General features: G+C 43.3%; 1 protein-coding gene across 4 annotated transcripts in view; it reads left to right on the top strand.

Annotated features, from left to right (window-relative positions):
* The window catches only part of smg6 (SMG6 nonsense mediated mRNA decay factor), a 305,342-nt gene that overhangs the window by 174,440 nt on the left and 113,814 nt on the right, over positions 1-17,088 (top strand). The gene's annotated exons all lie outside the window — the stretch shown is intronic.

The following is a 17,088-nucleotide window of genomic DNA, read 5'->3' as shown; positions in this document are numbered from 1 at the left end:
AGATGATGGGAATTCTCCAAAACCTAGGTAAGTGCATTCATCGGGAGCCATGGTGATGCCCGTGACCCTTGACCCTACCACCAACAAACTCACTAGCTCTACCGTGATTGCATGAGGGGCTTGTGGTGTGGCGTCGGCATGGCTGGACCGCACTCCATCACTGCAACACAAAGCTATTTAGAAATATTTTCCCCCACTTATTATCTTAATAGGCAAGTGGGTGCCCCAGCTGATTGAGGCGGTTGGGTCCTACAGAGCCATCTGGGTCCTGATTCTATTTTGTGATGAAACATTGAGCTGGGATGGTGGGGAGGTGTTAGAACAAACCTCGTGATCCTTTAACAGTAGATCAGCCAACAGTTTTCATTGCTGACCATATGTGTACATGGCTCAAATGCGATGCCCCCTTGATAGAACTGCATGCCAACCACTAGCTACTTCATAGAGGTGCCAAAATACACTTGTTCATCTTGGACCCCAAAGAGGAGTCTAGGCCTTCAGAAGAGCTGGCGAGTTAGTGAGTGGGGAAGAAATGCTGACCCTTCACTCTCAGTCTCCTGACACTAAACGTTCCAGAGCTTGCCTGGATGAGGAACAGACACTTAGAACAAAAATTGTGTGTCAGCCCTGAGAAGTCAGAGATATTTTGGCATGAATAGGATGTAGAATAAGTCTGGTATGGAGCGATCTGCTCTTTGGGGAAAGTTAGCTGTTGATTTGTGGAGCCACAACATTCAGCCCAGCAGGTATGCAGCACTGAATCACTGCCACAAGGCTGGTAGCATTTGCTTACAGGGCATTCTTCCCTTAAGTCTATTCTGACACAGCCCTCTTTTTAAAAGTATAGAAGGCATGCTATCCCAAGCACTGTAACAGAGCCTGAGTGTGTCAGCATGCAACACAGTGCATGCCACAAGTTGAACTTGGCATGGATAGGAAGCATTGACCTTGAATATTCTAATGTTAGAATCCAGAAAAAAAGTTTGCATATAGTAAGTATTCCAGTTTCTCTTTGCAAATAAAAAAAAGTGTCAGCTACTTTTGTCCTGTACAGTAGATAATGTGACAGGAAATCACATCAGATTAACAACCAGGTGGCTGACCTGTTGTACCTCTGGTTGGTGAAACTTGCACTTGTTTGCGGACTCAGTTTGTATTTACATGGTGTTTCCAGCTAAATGCAATGCCTGACCTGGCACAGAGCCTTTGAGACTATAGCAACCTCAGCTCAGACTCCTCTCTGGCTGAATAGTCCCCTCAGCTGGGAGAGCAATAGGTACACTACAGCTGCCTTCAGTGCTGCTGCAATAAATCAGCTAGGCAAGCAATCTTGATTGCCATCACATCACCCCCACTGAAAATTGTGTGCATGTGTGTGTATATGCTTTGTCTGTCTGTGTGAGCTTAGTAATAATGTGTGAACTCAGCCAGTGTTTGCTTCAGCTTTGATTCTCCTCTGGTGATCATCCTGCTGGTTCTGCCTGCCAAGGTTCCCATCTGTTGGCCATTCCTGTGGCATTCTACTCCAGCAAGAAGGAGACAGTTGCAAATAGCTGACTACATCTTTTCTCTAAGCCTCATGAGTTGGATACCTGGTCCTTGAGTGTAAATTCTGAGCTTGAGCTGTATTACTTACACTGTTTGAGCTGGGGGCATCAGGTGGGGAATCAGTTCCTTTAATCAAATTTTCACACTTTTGAGCTCCAAAAGTTGATGTGATTTTACGTGTGCATCATGAGCAGGTTACATTGTGTACAGTTCTAGTTACCACACCACAGGATGGATGTGCTAACATTAGAAAGAGTGTAGAAGAGATTCACCAGGATGTTGCCCATGCCAGCCGCAAGATATCACCGCAGGAGTTCCTCAGGCTAGTGTCCTAGACCCAACTGCCTTCAGCTGCTTAACCAGTGACCTTCCTTCCATCATAAGGTCAGACGTGGGATTTTCTCTAATGATTGTACATTATTCAACTCCATTTGCAATCCCTCAGCAAAGACCTAGAAAACATTTAGTTGCAGACTGATAATTGGCAAACAACATTTGCGCTATTGGAGTGCCAAGCAATGACCATCTCCAATGAAAGAAAGTCTCACCATTACTGATCCTCTGCCATCACCATCCTGAGCATCAGCATTGACCAGAAGCTTACTTGGGCCAGCGGCAGATAAGAGGGTGTATGTCCTGCATTACCTTCTGATACCTAGGGCCTTTCCACCAAAGAGTAATACAGCACAGAATCAAGTCCTTCAGCCCAACTTGTCCATGCCGACAAAGGTGCCCACCTAAGCTAGTCCTATTTGCCCATATTTGTCCCATATCTCTTTAAACCTTTCCTATCCATGTGCTTATCCAAATGTCTTAGCATTACCTAAATGTCAAGAGCTTGATGAAAGACTCTGCATTTGTCAGGATGAGTGCAATCTAGAAACCTGGTACCATCCAAGGCAAAGCAGTCCACTTGATTGTCACCTATCCGCAATCCTAAATGTTCATTCCTTTCACCAGAGCACAGTGGTTGCATTGTGTACCATCTATAAAATGCATTGTTGTTACTTGCCCAGGCTCCTCTGGCAGCACCTCCCAAACCTGCCACTAACATTAGGTGAGTTGTTAACACATTGGGTGAGTGTGAAGATAGCAGGTGCATGGGAACCACAGCTTCCCCTCCGAGTCACACACTATTCTGACTGGGAGATAAATCCCCAGTCCTTTATTGTCCCTGGGTCTAAATCCTGGAACTCCCTCTCCAACAGCATGGAGCACTTTCACCAGAAGGACTACAGCAGTATGAGAAGGCAGTTTACCCACACCTGCTTAAGGTTTAATGGTCAATAAGTAGTGGACTTGCCAGTGATGCCCAGATCTGGAAAAAAACCGAATGAATAAAATAATGATGTATGTGAGTTTCAGAGAGATGATGGTCAACCAAGAACAGGGGTGAAACTTCAGGCTCTTCATTGTGTAGCTCTGCACTGGAAGCTTCAACCACAGAATGGTGGGTGTGAACTCTACCATCTAGGAAGGATGCAGAAGCGTTGGAAAGGGTGCAGAGGAGATTTACCAGGATGCTGCCTGGTTTAGAGAGTATGCATTATGAGGAAAGACTAAGGGAGCTAGGGCTTTACTCTTTGGAGAGTAGGAGGATGAGAGGAGACATGATAGAGGTGTACAAAATATTAAGAGGAATAGATAGAGTGGACAGCCAACGCCTCTTTCCCACGGCACCAGTGCTCAATACAAGAGGGCATGGCTTTAAAGTAATGGGTGGGAAGTTCAAGGGAGATATCAGAGGAAGGTTTTTTACCCAGAGAGTGGTTGGGGCATGGAATGTGCTGCCTGGGGCGGTGGTGGAGGCAGGTACATTGGTGAAATTCAAGAGATTACCAGATAAGCATATGGAGGAATTTAAAATAGAGGGATATGTGGGAATGAGGGGTTAGATAGTCTTAGGCGAGCTTTAAAGGTTGGCACAACTTTGTGGGCTGAAGGGCCTGTATTGTGCTGTACTGTTCTATGTTCTCACTTACACACTTGAATGAGCGTTTGAACCTCTAATTGTAAAACTGCAAGCAGCATGTAGTGTTGCCACAGCCCTAATGGTGTCAGGGCTGAGAAACAGAAGTCCAGTAATCATGGTTCCAGGGATGAGGGATTCCAGCTTTAAAGGAGAAGCTGAACTGGAACTCTGCATGCATTGGGCAGGGAAACAGTCGGTCAAAGCTTTCGAGACTGGGCTGGAGAGACAGTTGAGGGAAAGTAATTTACAGGACCTTGGTAAAGAGATTGATGTGATTGTTCTAAAGGAAGCCAGCATGGACTTGATGAGCAACATGGTCTCCTCCTGTTCATAATGATTTCACAATTCTCATTAAAATGTTCCATTATCGAAGGCTGTGCACACAACAGAATGCTCACTGTAGAGCCATACAGATGCCCTAAAGCATGATGCACAATGTTCCTGTTACCATGTTGTGGGCAGCAAATGTTACTGCCTTTCAGTTGGTAGTAGACTCTCCTCAAGCTATAAGGTTGTGGCTTTAAGCCTAGGGTCAAGACTTAAATCAAGCACGCACTTGAAGGACAACTCCAACACCAGGTGAATTGTTAAATTACAGCTGCATGTTCCAATGGCTCAGATAGAAGTAAAAGATCCGTGATGTAATTTAGAAGGGAGCAAGAAATCCCCGTGGTGGACTGCCTGATATTCCTCCCTCAACAAAACCACCAATGGACATGTTAGCTGGAAATTAATCTCATTGCTGTTTGCTTTGTGGAAACAGCCTCTTACATTTGGCAAAATAACAGTCACAACACCGGGCTTAATTAGTTGCATGTGCTTTGAGATGTTGGCACCACATGATGAGGTTTAAATGCAGTTTCCCTTCCATTGGAGGTCTGTTGCAAAATACAGGCCCTGCAAGTGGCTGTGTCCTCAGTCCTGTGTGATTACAGGTATTCACTGTGGTTCAGATAAGAAACAGAACTATTCTGTTAATTTGTTTTTTCAGAAAGTACATTGAAATATAAAAAATGAGGTAAGGAACAACAGTGCCCCATCAGTAGCTTCGGCACCACTGGTTTACTGGGAAGTGGTCTGTGTTGAGAGTAAACAGGAACAAAATCAAGGTTTGAAGTCATGATGTTGGCCTTTCTGATGTGTCTTGCAGTCACCTGGAGATTGGATTATCAACAACACAGCACTAATGATTGTGCTGGTTATGTAAGCTTTGAATTATTTAAAATGCTGCACGTTAATGATCACTTTTAAAGCAGCACATGCAGGAAGTTTCCATTAATGTGTTAATCATTGAGTTGCCAGAGGAAACTGAGCACTGAGTCTGTCTGTCTGTAATTGGTGATTTCTGCATGAAAGTGAAGCTACCAACCTTCCAACAGTTACACTGCTGCCATCCTTGCAGACTGCGCTTTCTTTTGGGATGAATATCTGTGTCCCAGGAGTCTATATCCATGATTTTTTCCCCAGTGGTAGTTATTTCTTATTCCAAGGATGTGGATGCAGGGCCAGCATTTATTTTCAATCCTTGTTGCCCTTGAGAAAGTGCTGGTGTGATGAAGTTGTAGTACTGTTGCTTAGGGAGCTTCAGGACTTGGAACCAGAGAAAATGAGGGATGGCAACATTATTCCAGATCTGGCTGGTGGGTAGATTCTATAGCTATTGTAAAGCTAATGATATTATGATCACTGTTTCCTCCATGTTCCCCCACTGACACTTGCTCTATTTGTTTGCTTGCCTCCTGCATTAGACTGATTTGGGTGTTCAGACTATTTACACTGGTGTATCCCTGTCAAACTCTAGACTTGCCCGACCACTTTGGAAGATGTATTGGTGTTGGAGCTGAGACTGGGATCTTTGTTGCTTGACCTGTAGGAAAGTAGATGCAGAACCTGTTTGCTGTAGGAAGTTGCAAGGGCAGCCTCCAGCTCACTTCACCTCCTCTGTTCAGTATTGCATGTATTGTAACCTAGACAAGAGGGAATTGAGTGCTGTAGTCTTTCATCTCTGGAACTTGAGTTCAAAGGCATTGATGGCTAGCAAATAAAAGTCTGCTTTCTGACATCTTGCAGTTTTGTGCTTTCTTTGTCTGGTCCCCAGAGGGCACAGAATTGTCTTGAATTGGTTAGCCGGCAACATCCCAACGCTAGAGAGGAACGCAGCCTCAGATTTTAATTGTTTCATGTTTCCTGGGTTGGGTGGGACTGAGAATGCTATTGTCTGATCACTGTTGATCACTCAGATTACTGTCTTGTCAATATTCAACATGATGGGTCATTCTTCATAGATACTACCTGACCTGCTGAGTATCCCAGAAATTTCCATTTTTATTTCAGAGTTCCAGCATCTGCTGGCTTTTGCTTTCAAATCAAATTATTGTTTGCTCAATACTGACCAGTCAGGTGTAGCTTTCCTAACCATCCCAAAGTTGAAACATGAAAACTGAAATGGCAAATTACACTTCTACGAAAGGGAAGGAGGCTGGGGAGAGTGGAGAGGTTTTTTTTATAAAGCATATACTTGCTTGTTTCAGAGCATTAAGGGGGAAGGAATTTGACAATTCACATAGTACTGCAAGGTAAGTGTTTGCTGGATACACAAGACTCAAGCTATGTGTGAAGGCAAGATACACAGTCTGGTTTGGTGCAGTTGTGCTCGTTCCATGGTGCTGACCAATAACTTCCCAGATTTATTGGATTCCGTGTGATTTGAAGTTGTGGCCTCCAGATTACTTGTTCATTCTCACAGTTTCAGGACCACTACCATAAACATGTGTGAGGGAATATACGTAACTTTATTACAGTGTATGCTTGGACCCAGGTTGTGGTTCATTTGTTCATAGACCCAAGGGCAACAATGTGAATCTGGCTCTTGGTTCCAAATTCGTGCAGCAATTGATGCTCTCCAGAGTTTGAGAATCAGCCACTTTGGCTTTATTGCGTCATGGAAGATCTTGACACTGTGGTGCCTGAAATTGTTTCATTTCCATATAAATCCTGCACTTTAAGTATAAAAGTTCTGGGAAGTCGGGTGGCTGCCCTGCTTGGCAATGCTGTTGTTGCTCTCCCTTGGTGTGGTCAGACACCTCCTATACTTGCCCTTCATGGTCTCGGGTGATATTGTTCTGGTTTATTGTCTTTCTCTTGTCAATTCTAATCATTCACTGATATGTGCCTGTGGCCCTCAGGACCGTGGCCCGTTATTACCCTCAAACTTGGTATTGGCCCAGGTGCCTGCTGCTGGTTGCCAGGATCAGTGACAAGGAAGAAGAGGATGAGGTTGGGTTTTTGAGAAGAAGTGGTGGTGAGGTCGGGATTGGTTTCAGGAGTACGGTGTTGAAGGGTTGATGACGAAGGTACAGGGAAGGAATTTAACATTCACACGTTACTGCAAGGTAAATGTTTGCTTGATTCATAACCTTGTTCCATTTTGGTAGCAAAGAAGTGATGGGCAATTATCCAGTTCAGTTTCTCACACACCTGGTCGGTTGGCTCATTGCCAAGTTGTTGCCAGATTCTTTTTAAGTGCTTCTCCTGGCAGTCAAAAGCTTCTGCCATTTTGTGCTGTGTGACCGATGGGGAAACGTGAGACATCAGAAGCAGATGACATGTCATATAAAGCATTCTTTACGGAGGATACTGTGATCTTCTGTTATGATTGGCTGAAGGCCAGTCAGCATCACTCCAGGCAGTATGGTGCAGGCATTTTCTGTGGGTGGGGCAGGGGGTTTAAACAGGCAATAAAAGTAACTTAATACTTCAATTTTAAATAATTGTCCAAAAATCCCAACAAATAACGTGCCGCGGTGCTTAACTCTTTGGTGACCCAGGTAGGAGTCTGCAACCAATGCCCTTGTGTTATTGTCAAGAGTTACAGTGTGCTCTAGGCCAATGTGCCTACATTGAACATTGCTTTATTGTGAGTGAGCAGTGTCCTCAAGAGGGAATAGGTCTATAGAAGTCTAGAGCACTGATGGAGGCTCAGTCACAAGTATATTCAAGATATGAAGGCATTTTTAGATATGAAGACAATCATGGGGAATAGGGTTACTCTTTACTGCTGGGACATGGTGTTGAGGTAATAAATCAGCCAGTGTCTTGCTGAATGATGGAGCAGGTAGGTGCCGAATGGCCATTCTTGCTGTTTCTTATGCTCTCATTTTCCTTTCTATAGAGAAGGTGGCTATTCAGCCCATCGAGTCAATTCCATCAATCCCATTCTCCCACTTATTCCCCTGTAACGTATTCCCTCTCATGTGCCCACCTAAACTAAGGAAGATTTCTAGGGGAACCAATTACAGCACAGGACAGGCCCTTCGGCCCACGATGTTGTGCCGAACTAATTCGACCAATGACGCCTAATTAATCTAATCCCACTTCCCTGCGCATTTACCATATCCCTCCCTCCCTCTGCATATTCATGTGCCTATCTAAGAGTCTCTTAAATGCTCTTATGCCATCTGCCTCCACCACCATCCCTGGCAGCACGTTCCAGGCCCCCACCACTCTCTGTGTAAAAAAAAACTTGCCTCGCACATCTCTTCTGTACTTTCCCCCTCTCACCCTAAATACATGCGCTCTAGTACTAGGCATTTCAATCCTGGGAAAAAGATACTGGCTGTCTACCTATGCTTTGCATAATTTTATAAACTTCTATTAAATCTCCCCTATCAATTAGCTTAAAAACAGGCAGATCTTCGGGATGTGGAAAAAAACAGATCACCCAGGGAAACCCACACAGTTACAGGGAGAACATGCAACTTCTACGCAGTACCTGGGATAAACCTAGATTGCTGGAACTGAGAGGGATATGTTGTTGGCTGTTGGCCAGTTCTGGTGATTAGTTCCCCTTTCCTCACAGTGTTGTATCATCCATTGGTTGAAATATTTTGCCATGTTTAAAGAAAGTTCTTTTAAAGGGGGTAGTTGTTGAGGAGAGATGGGGATGGTGTATGCACTGTGGTGGGGAACTTGTTGATTTCATGAGCTCTATATAGTGGCTTTGCTGTGCTCTCATTTAGACCTTCCCATTTGGTGCAACTGCACCTAACAATGGCTCACAACCTCAAAGAGAGCACAGCTGGAAGCACATGGCTTCATTTACATTGCTGGGCCAGTAGAGGTACATCTCTCTCCAGTGAACATTAGCAATGTCAATTCATGATAAGCAAGAGCACACTACCGATTCTTTGCCTCAGAGTTCATCATCTCTTTATTTTCTGTGGACTGCAGACACACTATCCCATCTGCTCCCAGCATTATCCCAAGTTTGTTGGAAATCAATGTAATCAAATAATGTTTATATATAAAATAATATGTTCATTTTGAAACTTTTTTTTAGTTTTAAATTTCAAAAAATACATAGCAGTGGTGTCAGGGCCTAGATGTTGATTTACATTTTAAAGCCTAGCCCTAAGGCTGCTTTCTTCTGCAGCCAGGATGCCTTTTCTATCCTGAATGGGTTATAACTATCACAGTCCTAGGGCTACACTGAGATTCTCCTGCACTGAGTTCAGTGGTTTACTGAAGTAGAAATGGTAATAAATACTCTTCAGTTTAACTGCCTGAGATGTTACAGCTGCAGAGTTGCATTTCTTTGCCAATTTGCAACCAAAACGCGTTTCCTGTCTGTCTGAGTAGAGTGATTACTCAGTTATCACACGGCTGCTGACCACGGATCCACAGCACAGGAGGAGCCCATTGTCACAATGTTTTGTGCTACAGGAATCGTGAATTCGTCTCATCAGTCTCACCCACCCCTGCATCCACCGAGCTCCATTATCTCTAGATCTTGCTCCGCTTCCGGTATTTATTCAGTATTCCCTTAAAAGATGCAATGGCTATCCCTCAACCCAGCCTCTGGTAAAACATTCTCTAGTTCAACAATTCTGCCAAGGAATGCCTCTCTCTCTCTCTGACCATTTTAAATTAATGACCCACATTTCTGGCTCCCCATGCAGATGGAATAGTCATTCACACCATCAAAACACTTAAAACCTCTAATCTCCCAGCCTTTCTGCTGCAGTGAAGTTGGTTTCAGTGTCTTGATTCTCTCCCCAAGTGCTGTTGGCTATTCCTATTACCCCTGTGAATCTACCAGTGCACTTTGTGCTTTGATTTCAATAGATTTTTTAAATATTAAGAGAATCGGGGATATGGGGTTAGTGCAGGAAAGTGGTGCTGAGGTAAAAGATCAGCCATGATTTTACTGAATGGCAGAGCAAGTACCAGGGACTGACTGACTGTTTTGCTGCTTCTGAGGTTCTTACATTCAGATCTTATTGAAATGAGATGCCCAAAACTGCATTCAGCAGGCTAACTGACCTAACCAAAGTTTGGTACAAATTCTACATTACTTCACCAGTACGTTTATGCTTGTTTATATGTCCAAAATACTGTCAGTCTTTCAATGGTACCACACTGAATAAAATGGATAGGATACTTAGAGTGTTGTTCTGTGCATGCTCTCAGCCTTTGATATTAAAGCATTACTGTGGACAAGTCCTCTGCTATGAACCTCCTGATTTGTTGGGGTTGGTAAATACAGTGCCTATAATAATAGGCCAGAGGCTGAGTGTTCTGTGACAAGTGGCTTAACTACTACTCTTGTGTCTCCAACAGTAGTTTGATGGAGTTACCACAGTTCCAACAGTACTCCACCTTGACACCATGCAGGACAAAGCAGCCTGCTTTAAACCATCCTAAGTATTCAGCCCCTGCCATTGATCCACTGCCCACAAAGTGCAGTACAGTTACTTGAGTAGATTACTCCAGCAGCACCTCCTAAATTCAAGAAGGCCGATTAATTAATGAAAAAAATATTTAGGTAAAAGAGCAACAGTGTCTTGGGAATCTAAAGCCTCCAGTGTTGGCAGTGTAAATGACCAAGGTGTTAGTGGATGGGTTTGTGCACAAGGATTGATGGATACAATGAGATGGTGTACTGGTACATTTCAGTTCAGTGAAAGAGGAATGGGCTCTCCTGTTGCAGATGTTGTCCAACTGGATTGGGCTGGACGTTAACACCTCTAGCTATTCATCTCCATGTTTTATTTGGTGATTAACAGAGCCAGGTGCCAGAGGAGAAAGTTGTGCTCACAGCCATATGCATCTTCACTCTGTAAACTGCAGATCTCTAAATAGTCTTCTGCTCTGGGAGACAACATCATTCTTTGAATTAGGATCATGTTAATCAATTATGTTATTCTCAAACAAATGTTTCAAACATTTTGAAACATAGCAGGTATGGAAAGGATGTAGGGTGGGGAAAGTTTCGTGCCACTGGTTTTATTCTGAGATATTAACCCAATAGTCCACATTACCCACAGCAGCTGTAGGTTTGTTTTGTTCACAGAGTTTCATGTTCCACCTCAGGTGGATGCAAAAGATCCAGTGAAATTATTCTGGAGGAAAGTTCTTCCCAGTCTCAACCAAAATTTCCATAAATAGCTGCTTCCTGAACTGACAGTACTGATGAAAATGCTGCCATCTATTTGATTATGCACTCAAGGGACTGATAATCACTCCAATCCACAGAAGGCAAGAATCTCCACCTACTGCATGCCATACAAGCCATTTGTCTGTTTGTTATTGACCATAATATAAAGATACAATTCTAACTTATGGATAGTAACACCAACAGTAATTGATTTAATGTCTTGAACATAAAATTGTGCTGGGGGTTTCAGGCAAAAACGGACCAAATTCTAGAGGAGATGGTATATGCATGATTAAAGAGAAGTTTTAAGGAGAGCCTTAAAAGACGAAAGTATTGCATTCTTTTACTGCAGACATGTAGAGAGCTCTAGAGCATCATACTTGAAGAACATTTTGTACTCCTTATCTGTGGAAGGATGCATGTGCCTGAAAGCTGGTGCGCTGAAGTTCACAAGATTGATTCCTGGGCTGACGAGACTGTCCTATGAGAAAAGAAATGGGAGAACAAGCTAACATTGCACCCCATCTGCCAACCTCTTGCCCACTGGCTCAACCTATCCACATCCATTTGCAGGCTCTTTGTGTCCTCCTCATAGCTTGCAAACCCTCCCCTCCAACGGCAATTTTACTGCAATATACTCAGCCCCTTCATCCAAGTTATCAATATACATTATATATAGTAAAAGCCCAAGCACCAACTGAAGTGCCATTCCACTAGTTACTAGCTGCCAATCCATAAATAACACATGTACTGAATCTCTCTGTTTCCTGTTATTTAGCCACTCCCTGTTCATGTAAGTATGTCACCTCCAACTCTCTCTGCTCTTACCTTGTGCACTAATCTTTTATGTGGCACCTTATCAAGTGCTCGCTGGAAATCCAAATATACTACATCTACTAGTTAACCATTATCCATCCTCGTTGTTATACCCTTAAAGAACTCAACCAAGTTTGTCAAACATGATTTCCCCTTCATAAAATCACGTTAGCTCTATCTGATTGTCTTATCATTTTCTAAATGCCCTACTATCTCTGGAGCCACTCCCTTTAAAACCCTAGCATGCAGGACTTCAGGTCCAGAGGGTTTGTTGATCTTCATCCCCATTAGTTTGCCTGGTACAGGTTCTGTATAGCCCCTGGTTTTCTATTCCTAGTGGGATGTTCATCGTGGCATCTGCCATGATGACTGATCCAAAATAATTTAGAATCTCTGTCATATCTCTATCTCACATTATAAATGTATAACATGGCTGATCTGCTGTCTTACCCCTTAGTATATTTTCCCAATCCACTTAGCCAGCTCTCTCCTCATTCCATTGCAGACACGAGACTGCAGACGCTGGAATCTGGAGCAACAAGCAATCTGCTGAAGGAACTTAACTGGTCTAGCAGCATCTGTGGGAGGGAAGGGAATTCCTTTCCCCCCGCAGATGATGCTCGACCTACTGAGTTCCTCCAGCAGATCATTTGTTTCTCCTCATTTCACTGCAGGATTGCCTTTAAGTTTATGACACTGGTTTCTCACCCTCAAACCGAATTTGAAATTCTACCATATTATGGTCACTGTTTACTGGGAGATTGTTTGCTTTGAGATCACTAGTTAATCCTATCCCATTACACAATACTTCATCTAAAATAGTCTGCTTTGTGGTTGGTTCCTCAATGTATTGGTCAAAAAATACTCTCCCAGCTGCACGTTGTGAATTCATCCTCAAGGCTACCCTTGCCAATATGATTTGTCCAAAGTATATGATGGTTAAAGTTGCCCATGATAATTGCAGTACTTTTCTTATTATTCTATTCTCCTCCCCCCCCCATCCCACACCCACACACACTTCCTTGATTGATACTGTCACACAGCAAAGCTCATGCTCAACAGCCACCAGGGTCTTCTTGCCACTTCTTATTTCCACCCAACGTATTTTCTGCATCTAGAGCTTCTGAACCAATATCATTCCTCACCACTGCAATGATCTTATTCGTTATTAATAGAGTTCCCCACCTCCTTTCCTTTCTTCCTTTCTGCTGAGGTACAGGAGCAGACAACATCTTACTAAATAGTGGGCTAAACACTGTGGGGGGGGGGGGAATGAATGGCTTTACCCCTATTTCCTATTGTTTTGAAGGAATTTTTTGACTTTGGGCAAGGTGATGGAAGGCATGGACCTTAGAAACCATTGGGGGGGGGGAGGGGGGCGGGTGGGGGTTGGTGCGGAATGGAGGTCACCACAGCTCCTGCTTCTGGCTCCCAATAAAATGCTTAGTCAGCATACTGGTGAGGCAAAGAGCAGGGCTGAGGGACTACTGCACATAGACATTCACTGCGCTCAAAGTTTGGGCCAAGGTCCTGGTGTAATGGCCTCCAGAATTCCACACTGTGTGCTCTGGATATCAGTGCAGTGACAAGTGTGAGGAACTGCTACGACTGGGATGGTAACTTAACTTCATGTTGTGAGGGATGAGGAATTGGCCCAGGCCAGTTGGGATTCTGAGTAAAGCCAGAGGCAGATCCCAGGTAAGGCCCAGGGGTATTTTCATATCCCAAGGACAAATCATGAAGTCTGGATGATGCTCGGGTGGAAGCTGCTCTGATACAGATGATATAATAGGTGTTTAGTTTGAGGTCAATTTGTGACCAAAAGTCTTACAGCATGTGTGAATGATTTAAGTTACCTTTCACATTTAATATTAGGATCTGCTTGAAATAATTACTTATTAAATTTTACTATTTTTAAGATTAGTTTGCAGTATGAATTCTGTTGTATGTAGGTAAGACTGGAAGGTGTGGCTCCCATGTTGTTGTGACCACGGATCTGATGGATAGTTATGGCTCTTGACGGGAATTGGATGAGCATAGTGGTCGATACCAATACTCATTCTTTGCAAGGTGAAACATATGTTAGACCTGGCCAATAAAATTGGCTGTAAGTGGGGCGGAAGATGTCCTAAATTTTAACCTGCACTGAGATTTTTAATTTCTTCCTGATTTTGTTTAATTTAGGCTTGGAATGCTAACCAGTCATGAGGGGGTTAACAGCAACCTTTGTCACGACCACCAAGAGAGAGAGGGGCTTGGTTGGAGTCACCCAATCACCCAGCCACCCACACTGCTGGCCCTGGAGCTGTGTTGTACACAACAGGCCTTCACAGCTGTTTCTCAGAATAGATTGCCTTCCCAAAGTGTCAGATTAACCTTTTGGGGAGTGGATGACTGCATTCTCTCAAAATGTTGTAAGAACGTAAGAAACGGAACCAGGAGAAGTCTATTTGGCCTCTTGTGCTTGCTCCTCTGTTCAGTTAGATCATGGCAAGTCTTTTACCTCAGTACCACTTTCCTGCATTTACCCACATCCCTTAATTCTCTTAATATGCAAACATCTATCACCCTTGGTCTTGACTCTACACAGCCAACTTTGTCAAGAATTCTAAAGGTTCACTATCCCCTGGGTGAAGAAATTCCTCACATCAGAGTCCTGAAAGACTGACCCTTTGAAATAGTGACCCCTGTTCCAGACACACCAGCCAAGGGAAATATCATCCCAGCATGTACCCTGTCAAGCCACTGAAAACATTTGTATCTTTCAACGAGATTAACTCTCATTCTTTTAAGTGCCGCCTACTAAAAAGCCTCTCTCCACCTATGCAAAGTTGCCAGTTAAAACCTCAAAAAATCATGATAAACATGATTTCCCTTTCATAATTCCTATTATCATGATCACGTTGCCACTTCCTTAATAATAGATTTTGCGTTTTCCCCCCTCTACTGTTGTCTTTATGTTGAGTCCTGAGTTTCTTCTGGCAAAAATCACCTTTGTGGGTCAGTTGCTGAGCAAGAACGAGGCTTCTGCTTCAGACGAGGCTCTGTGTCAGAAACTGACTTTTGGAGAATCCCATTCCAAGCACCCTGTGTCTTTCCTCTTTCAGGTGCTGACAAGACTGCTTTATATTTTAGTAGTTTAGTGGTTTAATTTTTTGGTTTTCTTTTGTTCCAGTGTAGGTTTCTGTGCCCAGGGATCTGAAAAACCTCAAGAGGAAACCTGGAAAGAGCAATCTGATTATTCCTTCTCATCTGCTCTTCTTCCATTTCAGACATATCTCCAAATCTTTGGAAAACTTTTACTGAGCTGCTTCCACCATATTTCTGGTGGTGTGTAAGGTTCCTAACTGCAGAACATTTTTAATTCCCTTCTCTCTTCTCCAGTTCTTCTCTCAGGTTTCCAGCCCTTATGCCGGTGGAAGTAATTTCCTCCAACTTACTTCCTCAAAACCTGTTATAATTTTAAACACAAACATGAAATATTCTCTCAGTAACTTCAGCTCAAAGGAGGGCGATCCATGCTCCTCTAGTCACTCCATAGAACTGAAGTCTGTAGTTCCTTAAACAGGAATAGGAAGAGGCCACTTAGCCCCTCAAACCTGTTCTGGCATTTAATAAGATTGTGGCTCATCTGTGTACATACCTTTTTCCCATATCTAATAATGCCATTAATGGATTTTCATAACTAATTTCAGGTTTAATATTAAAAATTGACTTAACTTCAATTGCAGACAAGTGTTCCAAACTTCTCTCAGTCTCTGTGTGTAGACGTGTTTCCCAGTTTCACACTGAAAGGCCTGACTCTCATTTTTCAACTCTTGCCAGTACTGACTCCCCAGCCAGTAGAAGTAGCTTCTTTCCTCCTTTGCTTTTGACTTTTAATATTCCTTAAAAACATCAAATTGCTTTCAAACCTTCTAAGTTTTAGGGAATACAACAGTTGGTGAAATGCCTTCACGTGGTTTTAACCCTTGATGTCCAGTTATCATCCTTGCAAATCTCCGCTGCACTCTCCTCCCAACATGTTGGTTCATATTTCTTCACAAATAGTATCCAGAATTGCGCCAGGAGTAGTCTGATGACTATAAAAGCAGAGAACACTGGAAATCCCCAACAAATCAGGCTGCATCTGTGGAGAGAAGAACGGTTGCAAAGAAGTATGAAGTATAAAGAAGGGAAGTTTTGATTCAACTTTATGGGACACTGTAGAGACTGCCTGGACTTCTGTATGCAGTTTTGGTCTCCATGTTTAAGGAATGAGGCACTGCAGAGAAGGTTGATTCCCAGCAGAAAGGGTTGACGTGTGAAGAGTGGGTGAGTCTCTGCTCATGGAGTTTAGAAGAATAAGAGGTGATATATATACAAATATATTCTGAGGGGGATTGATGGGTTGGATGCTGAGAGGATGTTTCCCTGGTTGGAGTTATCTAGAATTAAGGGGCAGATGATCTGAAATGGTTGAACTTGGAGTCCTGAAAGTAGATTGTGCCCAGACAGGTGAGATGCCCTATTGAGCTTTATTGGAAGTGTTTCAGATGTTAGCGGCAAAGATATCAGAATGGGTGCCTGGAATTTAATCCAGCCCTTCAGCTGAGCTGCATCTGGTGACATTTAAAGATTTTCTATAACTTGCTTTGGTAAACTTTGTCTCTGGTTATAAAACTAAAAATGTTGTTTGTTTTAAGGACTTCTCAACTTGCCCTGCTGCCATCAATGATGTGTTAACGTGAATCCCCAGGGATCAATATTCCTGTCCCCGCCCCCCAGTTAAAATGTTTTAGAAATTGTGTAATGTCTCTTTTCCCAAACTCTGCATCATCTCTAAAATGTATGCAAAAGAAAATTCTTGAACTTTGTAAAGGTAATTGTGACCTTGGTTTGATTTTAATTGTGATGTTCAACAACAATGGAATGCCCTTGATAGGAGGAGCAAAGGAGCAGGGAGGGATGGAAGTAGGAGTGGAGTGGGGAGGGAAAGGAATGAGGGAAAGCAAGGGGGAGGTAGAGGAGAGAGGCAAGTGAGGTGGAGGGGAAGACAGCCAGGAGTGGTGGTACGGATGGAAGTGAGTTTAATGAATCAAGTGGAGGACTGACTTAAAATGAAAGGAGCCACCTGAATGTAGGAAACTTTGGGCCTTCCATCACCTCTTGTTCCCTTGCTACCTGCCCTTCATCCCCCCTGCCCTACTCTGTCATGCCTCCACCCTCCCACTTGCAGAGAACATAAATAATTCTGTCATTGAGTGTAAATTGCCCCAAATCACAGCACAATTTGTCATTGCATTTTTCACAGTTTATCACTTCACACTTCTGTGCA

This window comes from Pristis pectinata, chromosome 21, assembly GCF_009764475.1.
Source record: "Pristis pectinata isolate sPriPec2 chromosome 21, sPriPec2.1.pri, whole genome shotgun sequence".
Lineage (NCBI taxonomy): Eukaryota > Metazoa > Chordata > Chondrichthyes > Rhinopristiformes > Pristidae > Pristis > Pristis pectinata.
Note: the sequence above shows the minus strand (reverse complement) of the source record. Positions and strands in the feature narration are given on the sequence as shown.